At 34.8% G+C, this 13,550-nt stretch overlaps 1 protein-coding gene across 8 annotated transcripts in view; it reads right to left on the bottom strand.

Moving 5' to 3' along the window:
- LOC113230717 (thrombospondin type-1 domain-containing protein 4-like) overlaps window positions 1-12,699 on the bottom strand; it is a 30,224-nt gene extending 17,525 nt beyond the window's left edge. Inside the window, exons 1-2 of one of the 8 annotated variants that reach the window (XM_026464774.1) lie at window positions 12,603-12,680; window positions 12,466-12,524 (exon numbers count right to left, since the gene is read on the bottom strand). The gene's annotated coding sequence lies outside the window, so the exon portion shown is untranslated. Of the gene's footprint in view, window positions 1-12,465; window positions 12,525-12,547 lie in introns of those variants that run through there. The other 7 variants (XM_026464771.1, XM_026464775.1, XM_026464773.1 and 4 more) reach the window with 7 other exon arrangements.
- Window positions 12,700-13,550: the final 851 nt, after the last annotated feature.

Genomic DNA, 13,550 nt, shown 5'->3' with positions numbered 1-13,550 from the left:
GTGACAATCTGCGTGGACGAAATATTTCTAGGACTTTCATTAAATTTTTGTATTTTACAGTTAGCCCGTAATAGTTTCACTCTTAATGCATGAATCTTCTTTTTCATACGAATTATTAATGACTTCTGATTATTTATCTGATAACTATCTTTATCGCGTCGTTTCCGTGCGACTTGAAGACCCGTGAGCTTTTGTCTACATAAAGAAGAACTAAGCCGAGAGACGCTGGGAGATTCTTCATTTGTTGCTGGAGACGATCTAAGAATTCGATTACCTATTGACCCGCTGGAAAACGAAGACGTCGGAGAAGACAGAGCGAGTTCGAATACTTTATGTGTAGGACTAGCTCTGTTTTCTTCATCAGCACTAGTTTCTGGTGTATTCTCTTTCAATTTCTGCAAGAGTTGTTCTTCGCGCTTCTTATTGGACCTACTCCTAGCTTTGCGTTCTCGCCATGCACGTTGTTGAATTCGCCGTTCTCTTGGCGTCATTTCATTAACTGTCTTAACCTGTTTCTTACACCGTTTTTGAGCATAACGCTCATTGTCTTTTTTCTTGCTAGCTGCATATAAAACAGGGTCGGCCTTAATACGAGCTCTTCGTTTTCGTTCGCATTCTCGTTTCTTTTGTCGTATTTCTTCAGCAGTCATTGGACGTTTGTTTTTGGGCATCTGGGAAGAAAAACATGCAAACAAATAGAAAAACATGCAAACAAATAGAAAAAATGAAACGTAACTGAATAAATTCATAAAGTCATCTGAACCGCCGCTGAAGAAAAAGTAGAGTAAGATATTACCAGAGAACAGACTAGGCGGATTCAGGGATTTCAGAGGTAGATATTATCTACTCTAAGTTGATGACTTGAAATTTAGGAAAATATACTTTTCCTATTCTGACCTCTTGTCATTACTACACATGAACTTCCATTTTTGCAAATCGATTCAAAAAGACAGCATCCACAAACTGATCAAAATTCACTTCTATGGAAGATTAGTCACTTCCATGGACAGAAAATTTCCACGGAATCCATGAAAGTGACATCCATGGATGTGACAAATTTCGTTTGTAAAGCAAATATCTAACCTCAAAAAGCCAACTGCTAGCTATAATTTCGTCAATAATTTTTTTACCATTCAACCTTTATAAACAGCGTAATAAAAGCAAAATGCAATAAGATACTTACTTTTACAACTAAACACAGTTGTGACCACTTATGCTCGACGAATTTAAACTAATTTATTATTTTTTATTTCACAAACAAACCAAGCGTTCGCCGGTAAAAATGACAATTGATTTCGGAAATGACACTGGTTATATTGTCTATGCATCACATGTTCGGATATACGAGCTGTGCATCCATGTTAAAAAGACGTTGTGACTTTCTTCCATGGATGTGACAAAAAATTCGGTCACATGTTTGAATTCTATTTCTTAGTAGGTAGTTTTTCACTTAGGTAAGATATAAATAGTTAAGATTAACCTAATATTAATGTAGTTTAGTGTAGTATTCTAATTTTGCAGTATTACTTAGAAAATTAATTAAGGTAGTTAATTACATTTAAAAATATGGGTTGGTCACATCCCGGGAAGTGACATTTTCATATAAATAATTTATTTTAAAATAAAAATTATGTTATTTAATAAATTTGTCTTTATACAGTCTCTTACAAACCACCTAGAACTATGTAAAAAACAAACATTAACTATTAATTTCATATTGCTTTACTAAGTAATACCCCGATCACACCGTATTTTCATTAAAATGACAATGATCCATACAATTGTAATGGTTTTGGAGCACTAAAACATTAAAAAAATTGTGATTATCCGTTATTTTTATTTTAAACGTTACTTATGTTTAAACGTAGACAATGACGCAAAAAGACGGAATACGTGGAGGCTTTAGAGATGTGATGTTGCGAATATCGACTAGGCAGACAGAGTGATCAGTTAACCCTTTCAGCACGAGAAAATTATTTTTTGTGATTGGATTGGAATATTACATTTTTTTTAAACATTTATGCTGTTACTAAAAAGAAAAAATACAAAAAAAATCTCCTCTCCCAAAACCCATGCAAACCCCCCCGCACGATCATGGCATCCCGTCATGAACCTTACCAAAGCGTTAGCGGTTAAAAATTTTGAATAAAAGGCGACTTATAAAGCAACAAAATCAACTATATTAATGAAACTTGAAGTTTATCACATGTTTCACATTAAATATAACAAAATATGAACTTATTATTAATTAACGCGAAATACTAACTAATCGAGATCTTTTTCATCGATTCGTCGTCAAAATATTCAAGAAAATAATCAAAGGGTGGGTTGCAAGCTCCAGTCGTAGGGTGAGATGGGTACCTACCACAATTGATCCCTATCATCATATGACTTTGCCTCCACTTCCTTGATCTATGTGGTGACGGTGCGTCAGCCGAACGACTTCGTCTTTCTGATCGTGATCGTTCCCGAACAGAAGTATGGCTTCAAATAGATGATGATCGACCACGACTTTGGTGAGCATCACGGGTACTTGAACAGGTGCTGTTAGAAGATCGACCAAGACTGGATGATAGAAGTGACTGTGGAGAATTCGGAACTCTCTGAAAAACTACTGGTTTGGGCTAGTTCCTCCGCCAGTGATACGCTTTGCGAATAGTCGACCTCCTACCACAACTGCGATAACTACCACGACGACTACGTGGAGATGATAAGACAGCATTAAATCCCTGTTTAGGTTCGATTTCTTCTGAGCTAGTAGAGGAACTAGAACGTGACAATGAAGAATCACTATCACTTTCTATCTCCTGTTCTCAATGTTCAAGGTCAGATTCTCCTAACTCCGATTTGTCAAAGTTTCCGATGATTTGTGCATACCAAATCGCATGTAAAAATAAAACTAATCTAGTTATTTCCATCCTGACAAGCACGATAGTGTTTTATGACTGAATAAAAACCAAAACTTCTAACAATTCACTGTTTAATTATTTTTTATGTAAAATGTAACATATACATAAAAAGAAAATACACCATTAGGTCAGAAAACAAGAAACGATGAAATTTAAAAAAATCTTGCTTTTCGACCTCCCGTCCGTCACGTACAAGCTCACACTTGTCGCTCTCGGCACAGGTGTGTAACCCTAGAACACGACCGCACTGCTTTAACAGCTAATATTAATCGAAGGCACAAACGATCGATGTTGATCCAACGCGGTAAACTTGAATACCTAAATTTTTTTAAAGTTGAACGCATGATCGTATCATTCTGTGCTGTAAGGGCTAAGCGATACTAAAAAAGTGAAGAAGTATGATCAGCCGTCTTATCTAACGTAGTGTTATAAAAGGAAAATTGCAAGACGAGAGTGGACGATCACAAAGGAGAACAAGCTACTTTGACGAAAAAAAAGTGTAGTGCAAGTCATATAAGGAGAACAATTTAAAAAAATTCTACCAACTTTAAAAACCACAAAAAGTCACTACACTAAAAAGTAAAAAATAACTTAATAAAACAGTACAGAGTACTAAAAAAACCGACCTCAAAAGTAATTCATACCCTAGTTTGCCACCCTTTAAGGTGGAATATTTTCTACAAATTTAAATGGGACCACGTCTAAGGTACCCTCTTTTCAATAAAAAAAGAATCATCAAAATCGGTTCACAAATGTTATCGCGTAACATGCGTACAACAACAAAAAACATTCAAAAAACATACAGTCGAATTGAGTACCTTCTCCGTTTTTGAAGTGGGTTAAAAACAACATATCTCAGTACAGAGTACCAAAAAACCGACCTCAAAAGTCATTCATCCCCTAGTTTGCCACCCTTAGAGGTTGAATATATTCTTAAATACCCTCTCTTAAGTACCCTCTTTCCAACAAAAAAAGAATTATCAAAATAGGTTCACAAATCGGCATTTTGTATGTATGTTACGCGATAACTCCGGCGAGTTATCGCGTAACATACATAGAAAAAAACAGACGATGTGAGAACCTCCTCCTTTTTTCAAGTCGTGTTTTAAAAATGGTGGTTGTTAAAGAGAAGAGGGAAAGAAGTAGAGGGAGAGAGACTAAAAAGCACTGAAATAATTATTGAATTATACAACCATTGCGAAATCTCCTTAATCAATGTGCTTAGAAGTATCAACATCTTAGTCAATCGCAAGATCTCGATTGATAAGTGATTGACAGACAACGGATAGCTGATGATTGCATCTATAGTTTGTTAGCCAACAACAGTGAATTCAATAGTGATTTTACATATCTTGATAGATTTATGTGAAACCTGTACTCGGTGCGCTGGATTACAGATTCCGATATTTATAAATACATTATAACATCTGTCTATCCATACGTAAAGGCACCTTATGGATTTTAAAGATGCCTAATTCTTAAACCAAATAAATGTATATCAAATACATCATACATACATGTGAATCAAAACCAAGGTACCTTCACCCATGAACTAACATATATATACTATTCCATCTGCATCAAAAGACAATAAACCATATTATTATATAACTAATTTTCGTCTCAATAACAAAAAAAAACTTAAAATCAAATCTCTTTTGACGATTATACACATGGATACATGGACACACTAGTAAACACGCATCACAATTATGATGGAACACTTCATCTGACTCTTCCAGGAAATCAGCAATTATTATTATTCATGTAAAGTTGTCACATGATCTCTAAACGAATTGCGATGAACAGCAGTAGCTGCAAATTGTACACTGAAATTCAAAATTTAAATGTACTTGTTTTGATCGCCCTTTTTTGATATGTCATTTCAAGCACATTTTATAACTTTACAAGAATACAAAGTATTTGTTCGCTGAAAAATGTTAACATTGCAGGTCTTATAATATACATATTATCGTACATTTCACCAAAACTTGGCATGCGAATATTTTACACAATGCTTATTTCACTTTAGACTATTGTTTTAATTTAACTTTAATGCATGCTAGCATTAAAGTTAAATTAAAACAATAGCATAAACAAACTACAACAATTGGAATTTAACCAGAAAATAAGAAGTCAAAAATATAACATACAATAGTTAAAATTTACATTTTATGATATCAAGTAAAAAATCATTAATATTGTAATAGCAATGAGTAACTAAAAAATTATGCAATTTCATTTTAAATTGTCTACAATTTAATACTTTAGCAGCATCCGGCAATTTATTAAATAATTTGGGTGCTAATACAAACGTCGTTCTACTGTAAAATTCCAAATTAGGGCGTTGTTTGGGCCGTATTACATGTTGTAAACAAAACTTTAAGTACTCTTTCTTGGACCTTACTTATTTCTTGTTAGCACCCGAACTCCTTTAACTGACTTATAAAAAATATCGACTGCATTGTGTGTATGTGTGTGTGCGAGTGTGCGTGTGTGTGCGTGTGTGCGTGTGTGTGTGTGTGTTACGCGATTACTCTGACATTTGTAAACCGCTTTTGATGATTCTTTTTAGTGGAAAGGGGGTACCTCAGTAGTGGTCCCATTCAAATCTGAAGAAAATATTCCACCTCTAAGGGAGACAAAAGAGGATAAATTCAGTTTATTGAACCCATATTCAGTCAACAGATTTCAATAAAACTTGGCGAATTAAATGTAATTCCACAACTTTTTTTAAATTGTTACGGACCGCTGCACTAATCAATCAGCGATGTATTTGTATATGTATGTAAATAAAGAGATATACATATTTACTGTAGATGAGAGTTTTATAAGATCGTAACGTATTAGCCAATATCCTATTGAAACGCATGTTTTAATTGTCGTAGAGCTCCTTGTGTAAGAGTTCGTCCAGTGACGTACTGCCACCTTACCCATTACTGGTAAGGGTGCTGGTGAAATTACATTTATGTCTCAGGGTGATGTGTGCAGTGGCAATATACCACAGATTTTTGCGGTTTAAATTTTGCTTTGGAAATCTTCCTAAAAAGAAAAATAAATATGCTGTTCCATAGTAAATATTCATACATACTCGGCCCACTTTATTGCGATTTCAAAAGGTAATAATAATAAAAGGTTTATGATTTCATGTTAGAAATATGTCCTTAAAAGGATGTCAGCTAATAACTTCGTATTTCTATTTAGGACGTTTCGAGTCTTTGTATTATACAAAAATATATTATAATATGCCCGGCAATCATACAAATTGCCAGATCTCAAACAATTCCCTGTAATATGAGTACTAGAGCGACGGAATTCTGGGGCACTTACAGAACGCCCAGACCAAAACAGAAAATTTCATTTCCAAATTGGCCCTACCGGGACTCTAACCCGGGATCTCCGCATCCAGCGCCCACAATGTAAACCGTTAGGCCGCCGAGGTCGTCAACATTTTAATTTTAACTTAACGTGTTTTAAACACATATATATTGTACAGAAAAACATTTAAGTTTGTCTTAAATTTTAGTGACGGGTCTTACTTATATAAGGATCTACATATAGGGAGCGTAATGATATGAGTGAACTACTGTACAATTTTCATATCAAGTTATTAACAAAACATCATAGACATTTCAATTGTATTAAAGAATGACATACTTACAAAGTTAAACAATTCGTATATGTCTTTGTGTTTTTTTGTTATAATTGAAATATTATTAAATGAATATATAAAACAAAAACAATACGTAAATATTGCCGATACATCTATCTGCTGAGTAATGCAATATGTTTATCAACTTTATAAATAGCCGGTTTTTACGTGCGCCGGGGCGCCGCCGGACCGCTTGCATTTCAAACAACATTTTTTGGCAAACTATGAACTCATGTCTTAGTCACACATATAACAGGCACTAAAATCTGACAGAATGAAAAACTTGATTGTGCAGACAGGGAACAAATAACTCTGTAGGTGGTAATGATTTCATCCTGTCCTTTCAATACATGTAATAGGTGCGAATAGTTTATAACTGGCTAGAGTTTATTACAACAGGTAATGACATTAATGGTAACATATCCTACAAATAAATGACCTTAGATCCTTCTTTCGTCTGTTCTATAATCTTCAGATTTATTTGTGATGTACAAAGTAAGGAATGAAAGCTACGAGCCGTAATACGGAAATGTGTTGTTGTTTATTGATACCGAATAGTTCGCAGGAAAATTCTTGTAATAAGCGCGTATGCGCACTGCACGAGAAAATACGAATGTCGCTTGTACCTAGAGATACAATGATCCCTGTGACATTTCGGACCGTCATTTCTCGGATTTAGAACTGGGGGTCTACACTCGATCTCCGTCTGACATCCGTCTGAAACAATTACTGCTAAATAAGCAATACTTGACCAAATGAAATGACGCGTGATGCGACTGAAGCTTCATACTTGATACTTGTCTTTTAATTTTGTCGAATATTACTTATTTGACAGTAATTGTTGTGACCCCCTGATAGTGAGTAAATGCTCTTATTACGACCTTATCGAAACTAATATTATAAATGCGATAGTAACCTGTGGGTCTGTTACGTTTTCACGCTTGAACCGCTGAATTAAATTTAATAAATTTTGGTATACAGATAGATGGGACCTAGGAAAAGGACATAGGCTGCTTTTTGTCACAATAATAAATATTAAAGGGACTGAAATAATGGATGAAAGTTTGTATGGAGAACCAATAATTTCTCAATACAGTAGGCTACTCAAAATAATTTGTCTACGCAGATGAAGTCGGGGGCATCGCCTAGTTTTATATATATACACAAATAAATGTTTGTTGTTCTTGTGAAAAAAAATTGTTCTTTTAAGAAAATATCTAAAACAAGGAACCTCTATGACTCGGAATTTTAACGAGCTAAGAAAAGTATTTTAATGAAATCATCGTTATTTCGCCTACAAGGACTTTGTTTATAATCCACATTAAATGAAATAAAGACAGCAAAAATCAAAATTAATTGTAAACATATGTGGTGAAGTCGCAGATAATTGTGGGTAATAGAGCTTAGCAGTAGACAGGCGGCGCAGACGGCGGCAATGCCACGTGAAGCGTGCCGAATCGGCGACGAATTATGATAGATGGCTCCTGAATGGAGTTATCTTCTTCTATATTATAGGGTTATCGTCTTTATTATAGAGTTGAAACTTAAAATACTACAATTTATCATTAATTTGGGAATTCCAAGGATTCACACGAAGCGTTACGCTTTCACGTTTAAATGGCGGACAGTTATGTAATTCAATTATCTGCCTGCAGACTTGTTCCTTCTTAGGCATTATTTAGGTGTGCATACTCCATCGTCCACTTCATCATCATTTTCCATTAAGAAAATTTTGATCATAACAAAGTAGTAATGGCAAGAAACACATTTTCTCAAATTTACTAAAAATTTTATTTTTGACACGTTTGGTTTTCATATCATAAAGGAAATTGATTATTTATTTATTTTTGTCTTTATTTTATAGTTAGGTAAGAATATAACATATATAATAATCTAAATGTTAATTTTTAAGACCCGTCTGTTGAAATCAACGATTGAAACACATAAGAATCAAGCAATTCATTATAGAAGTAAAATTAAGGTAAGTAAGAATTAATTAAAGTATTTTTGACGACCCTATAATCATGTAAGTAAGCTGTTAATCGACCTTGTGCTAACCCCAATTTGCTGATCACTGTTAGTGGAATTTTATTGCTGTCTTTTAATGGTCTCTACAAAAATTAGCGCCAACTAGTGTCTTTGATGACGCGCAAAAAATATGAACGACGGTCATGTAAAATGCTAGTGTTGGTACACTTTAGGTTCGACCCATTTTCTATAGTTCGTTATAATACATATTATTATTATATTATTTTTCAGTTCATAGACAGAGTAGGTACGGGTATATTCCAACCTTTATTTGTAGCAGTATGAGCAGCTCCTTGTGAAACAGTTCGTCCAGTGAAGTACTGCCATCTTACCTATTTCTGCCGCCAAGGGCAAGGATGCCGGTCAAATTACAGGCACATGAGACTTGTCAACTTATGTGTCCAGGTGAGCCGATCTTTGCGATTTAAAGCTCTGAGTGGCACTGCAACTGTTATAGACACGCGTGTCGCTTACCTCCAGGCGCATGACTGTTCGTTTAGTGACTTGGTATCATAAAAAATAAATAAAATAAGGCTAGTTTGGAAAGAACGTCTGTTACTATTATTTACTCATAAAGTCATAGATTTTATCACCTAAACAGCTGCATCGCTTACCATCCAAAGACCAAAATGTATTCTCAGTCTCTCTCTTAATTAAAAAACTTTCTTAGCTTATGATGTTTGTACAAAGTTTCGAAAATTCAATATTCTGAGAGTTTGCACTTTGCTAATTCTAAAATTTGATAATTTACCCTACTCTTTTGTACAATGAAGCCACGTATGATTATACGTCAAAAGTCACATAAATGTCACAAAAGTAATACGAACTACATAGAACAAATTATATAATATTATTATTATATATTAAAATATGTGAAATTTGGTAACACTCCTACTTAAACATAAGAAAGTTATCGACTATATTCTTCGCAAAATTTGCAAACCTCTCGCCTGAAAACTTGTTATTTTTCAAATATTGCCTATCACACTGTATGATGTGACTAGAACGATAAGACGCGACTTGCGTGAGACCAACATAAAGCGCGAGATCTCTATGCGAGAATAGCAATATGTCGCACTTTATGTCGCTCTCGCTCAAGTCGCACCCTGTCGTGGGTTAGCACGACAGGGCAGAGTAACGCGAATTAAGTCTTCGGTTTCGACAAAACTATAGAACATCACTAGCAACAACGATGCGTGTACTCCGGGCGGTGGGATCAACCAACCATAGCGGATTTAATTGATGTCGTCTAACATATCCGTTAGCGATTTATTTACAGTCAAAATAGAATTACTTTTGACAATGAAAATAATAATGATAAATATTTTAATTATTAATGCGTGTTTCATATATAACTATACATCTATTTATATAATAAAGTCTTGGATAAAAAAGTTTAAGAAAATTTCATGCTGCTTATACTGGAAGAAGAGTCCGTCAAGTTTGACACTTAACATATAAATTCAACAGTCCAAACTGTCAAGCTTGACACTAAACATTGAAACTCAACGGTCCAAACTGTTAAGCTTAACACTCAAGATTTAAATGAAGCTGTCTAAAGTGTCAAGTTTGATGTACTCTTGACTATTTATACGTATTTGTACTCCGACGCATTTAAGTTAGATAATAAGAATATAGACAGTCTTCACTTCGAACTACATTTGCAAACTCAAACTAAAACTCAAATAATCATTTTCATAGTTAAATAAATTATATTTGAAATCGTCATATTGATTAAACTCTACTGCTCATTCGTAAGACAGATTCCCCTAAGAAATGAGCAAGAAACTTTAGGGGTTGCAATACAACCTGTTGACATAAGTATCCAAATTTTAAGATTAATCCTAACAACTCCAGTGACCTAGTGGACGAACATTTTGCACAGTGGGCGCTGGCATTGGCAATGGAGGTCCTGGGTTCATTTCCTGATTGGACCTATTAAGGAAACGAACTTTTCTAAATTGATTCTGGTCTGGGTGCTCTGGGACGTGCGCCAGATTTCCGATGCTCTGGTATTCTTAGTACATGAAATTTCCAAGTTTAATACCAGGCAATTGGAGTGGTTGTCACAAAAAAATGAAAGATCTAACAAAAAGAAAATAAACGAAAACCTATTACCACCGGTAAAAGTACTAGGAAGACATAAGTAAACAACAACTAAAAGGAAAGCCGAGCGTTTAGTACAGTTTCATATTACCGTTCACCTAAATACCAGCCAAGCTACGAAAATCAACTACTACTGGTGAAAACATTACATAAAGTCTCACATTTTTCTTAGAAAATCTATTAAAATTTAGAGACATTAAACTCAGCTCCGGGTAGACTTGGACCATTAACGGCTTCCAGGAAAACCTGCACAAAGTGTGTCTAATTTGCATACGAGAAATATACGTGCGAGTTTATCTTGTCCTTTGATACATTCGATGGTCGGAATAAAAAATAAATATTTGTTATATATAATATTAGTTTGTTAAGGTGTGGCGCTTATGACTTTGAATAATTACCATGGAGTTGAGTTACTGTTGTTACATACATATGCGACGCGTGTTGGCATTTGCTTGTGTCATTTTTAGAATATTTTTGTTAATCCTTCTGTGTCTATATTTGTAAAATATTAACAACCTAGCTTTAGCAGAAGTAGAGCTTCTTGCGAAAGAGTTCGTCCAAGGAAGTACTACCACCTTACCTATTTCTGCCTCCAATCTGTAACGTGAGCATTACTGCGTTACGGTTTTGAAGGGTAAGGGTGCTGGTGAAATTACAGGCACAACTAACAACTTATGTCTCTGAGTGACGGGCGCGGTGGCAGTGCCCGCAGCTCTTTGAGATTTAAAGCTCTGAGTGGCACTGTAACTGATATGGACCGGCGTGTCGCTTACTTGTTTGTTCCGTCACTTGATATCGTAAAAAAAGCGTAAATGATATTCTTCAAAGAAAAAAATTTAAGTGTCAACATCTCGACAGTTACCTAAATTGCAAAAATGCATTAGTTATGACGAGGAGGAAGGAGGAGTAGGAAGGTAATAAGTTCAAACAAGCAAGCGACCTTCCTCCCCGACGACCCCGTTCCGCGTTTTGCATTGGTATTTACGCTGTCACTTTCTTTTGTCACCATACCGAGTTATCGCAGTTTAGAGCGATCTATTTGAATATTTTTATTTAAGTAAAATCTGATGAATTATTAAAAGTCATGGAAAAAAATTGTTGTTTATTATACGGGACTATTTTACTAATAATCCTGTATAGTGTACAGTAATCAAAACCAAACAAAGCTCCAATGTTTATCGTTAATAGACTTGGGCTAGTATGTACACCAAAAAAGTTTATTCAAAATTGTAAAAGTTCTTTAAATCCCATCGTAAGCAGCCTCTTGTCTACGTCATCAAATACCGGTACTCAAAGCTTGACAGGTGTCAAATTAACATCAGGTGGTCATCGCCGACGTTTATATCACTTAACACATTACGACATTATAACTTAATACGACTTTGTAATTGCCAGAGATGAGTTTGTTAACGGATTTTTGTTACATCTACGTTTAATGCTTGAGCGGATATTCATTGAGCAATTAATTGTTTATCTGTGAATAACTGTTTAAACAGTGTTGTTAATATTTAGGAAGGTTATTCGAAGCTTGTTTAGATTTTTTAAACTATGACTCCTTGAAAAAAAAAAGTATAACGACAATGTGAAAACTTGGAAGGTAATGAAAATAAAAATAGGGAATGCTTAAACTTAAGCTTATCTCCCAACGTTAATAAGACAGACCCAATTATTTACAAAGTATCTAAAGTTATATCGACATTGGTATTGGTGATTAAATAACAAAAGAAAACTGTGTACATAGGCGATAATGAAAATAAAAAAGCGAAACACTTTAGGTGCGCCAAATGTTTCAAATTTCGAATGTTGTCTTTAAATGCGGATACACACAACTAAAATTAAAAAAAAACAATACTGGCTGGCTCAGTAAATTTGAGGATTGTTGTAAAAATCGAATTAAAAATATACACATCAAATTTCGAACTTCAATATTCGAATTATCCGAATGCGCGTAGGTCGCGCGTCGCGGGGCCGTCTACTACTGCGGACCACATAGGCGCACACGCGATGTGTGGAAAACAGAACTCATGTTGTGGACTGATGTCTTTGGACATACCGAGAGGGGATGACTCACAGGCTTTCGAACGTTGTAAATAGTTTAACTCTTTTCTTTATGGTGGTTACGGGAGGTAGATGACAGCAAACTACACTGAGAAATATTCATATTCAAGTAACAAAAGATAAAATAAAAAGAAAAAGACACTTTGGAATCTTCTCCTTTCCTTTGAAAAGGTAAACAAAAATGAGGAATGAAAAATGAAGTAAATAATACTACATCAAAATAAAAAATTATAGAACAAAAAAATTGATAACGCTCATTGCCATAGCCAATGACCATAAGATTTCAGTGAACTTAATGTGTGTAATGATGTCGCGATTGTCGTAATTGCCTTGGACAACATTTCGTGTCACGAGGTACAACAGAAAACACGCTAAGGGGATACCTTATTGGTTGATTGTATGAACCTTACTGGTGAAAAGTATGATTATGCAGATTTTGAGTGTAACATCGTACTTATTTTATCTGAAGTATGTACGACTGTTGCGCTGGCTTCTAGTTTTACCTATTTTCAATTTTTTCTTTTTCTATTTTTGGTCTCACTGTGCCTCAAACCTGCCACTAATGCATCAGACGTCATGGCAAGCTCAAAGATTCGGTAGAGTAAAGCTGCAGTTGAAAATAATAATTTATTCAATTGATCCCTCCGTCCTCATCTCGTAAATTGTTTAAATTTGTACCACCGCTTGGCAATAACAATATATCATGTACAAAAGCCAGTTATTGCTACTGAGTTATGACGTAAATTAATTTATTTATATAAAGATTGGTGCAATTTATTTAGACGTGACGAATGAAC

The sequence above is a fragment of the Hyposmocoma kahamanoa genome, unplaced genomic scaffold (genome assembly GCF_003589595.1).
Source record: "Hyposmocoma kahamanoa isolate Upper Pololo Valley unplaced genomic scaffold, ASM358959v1 64, whole genome shotgun sequence".
NCBI classification, from domain to species: Eukaryota; Metazoa; Arthropoda; class Insecta; order Lepidoptera; family Cosmopterigidae; genus Hyposmocoma; species Hyposmocoma kahamanoa.
The sequence above is the reverse complement of the archived record's forward strand: the minus strand, read 5'-3'. Positions and strand labels throughout refer to the sequence as shown.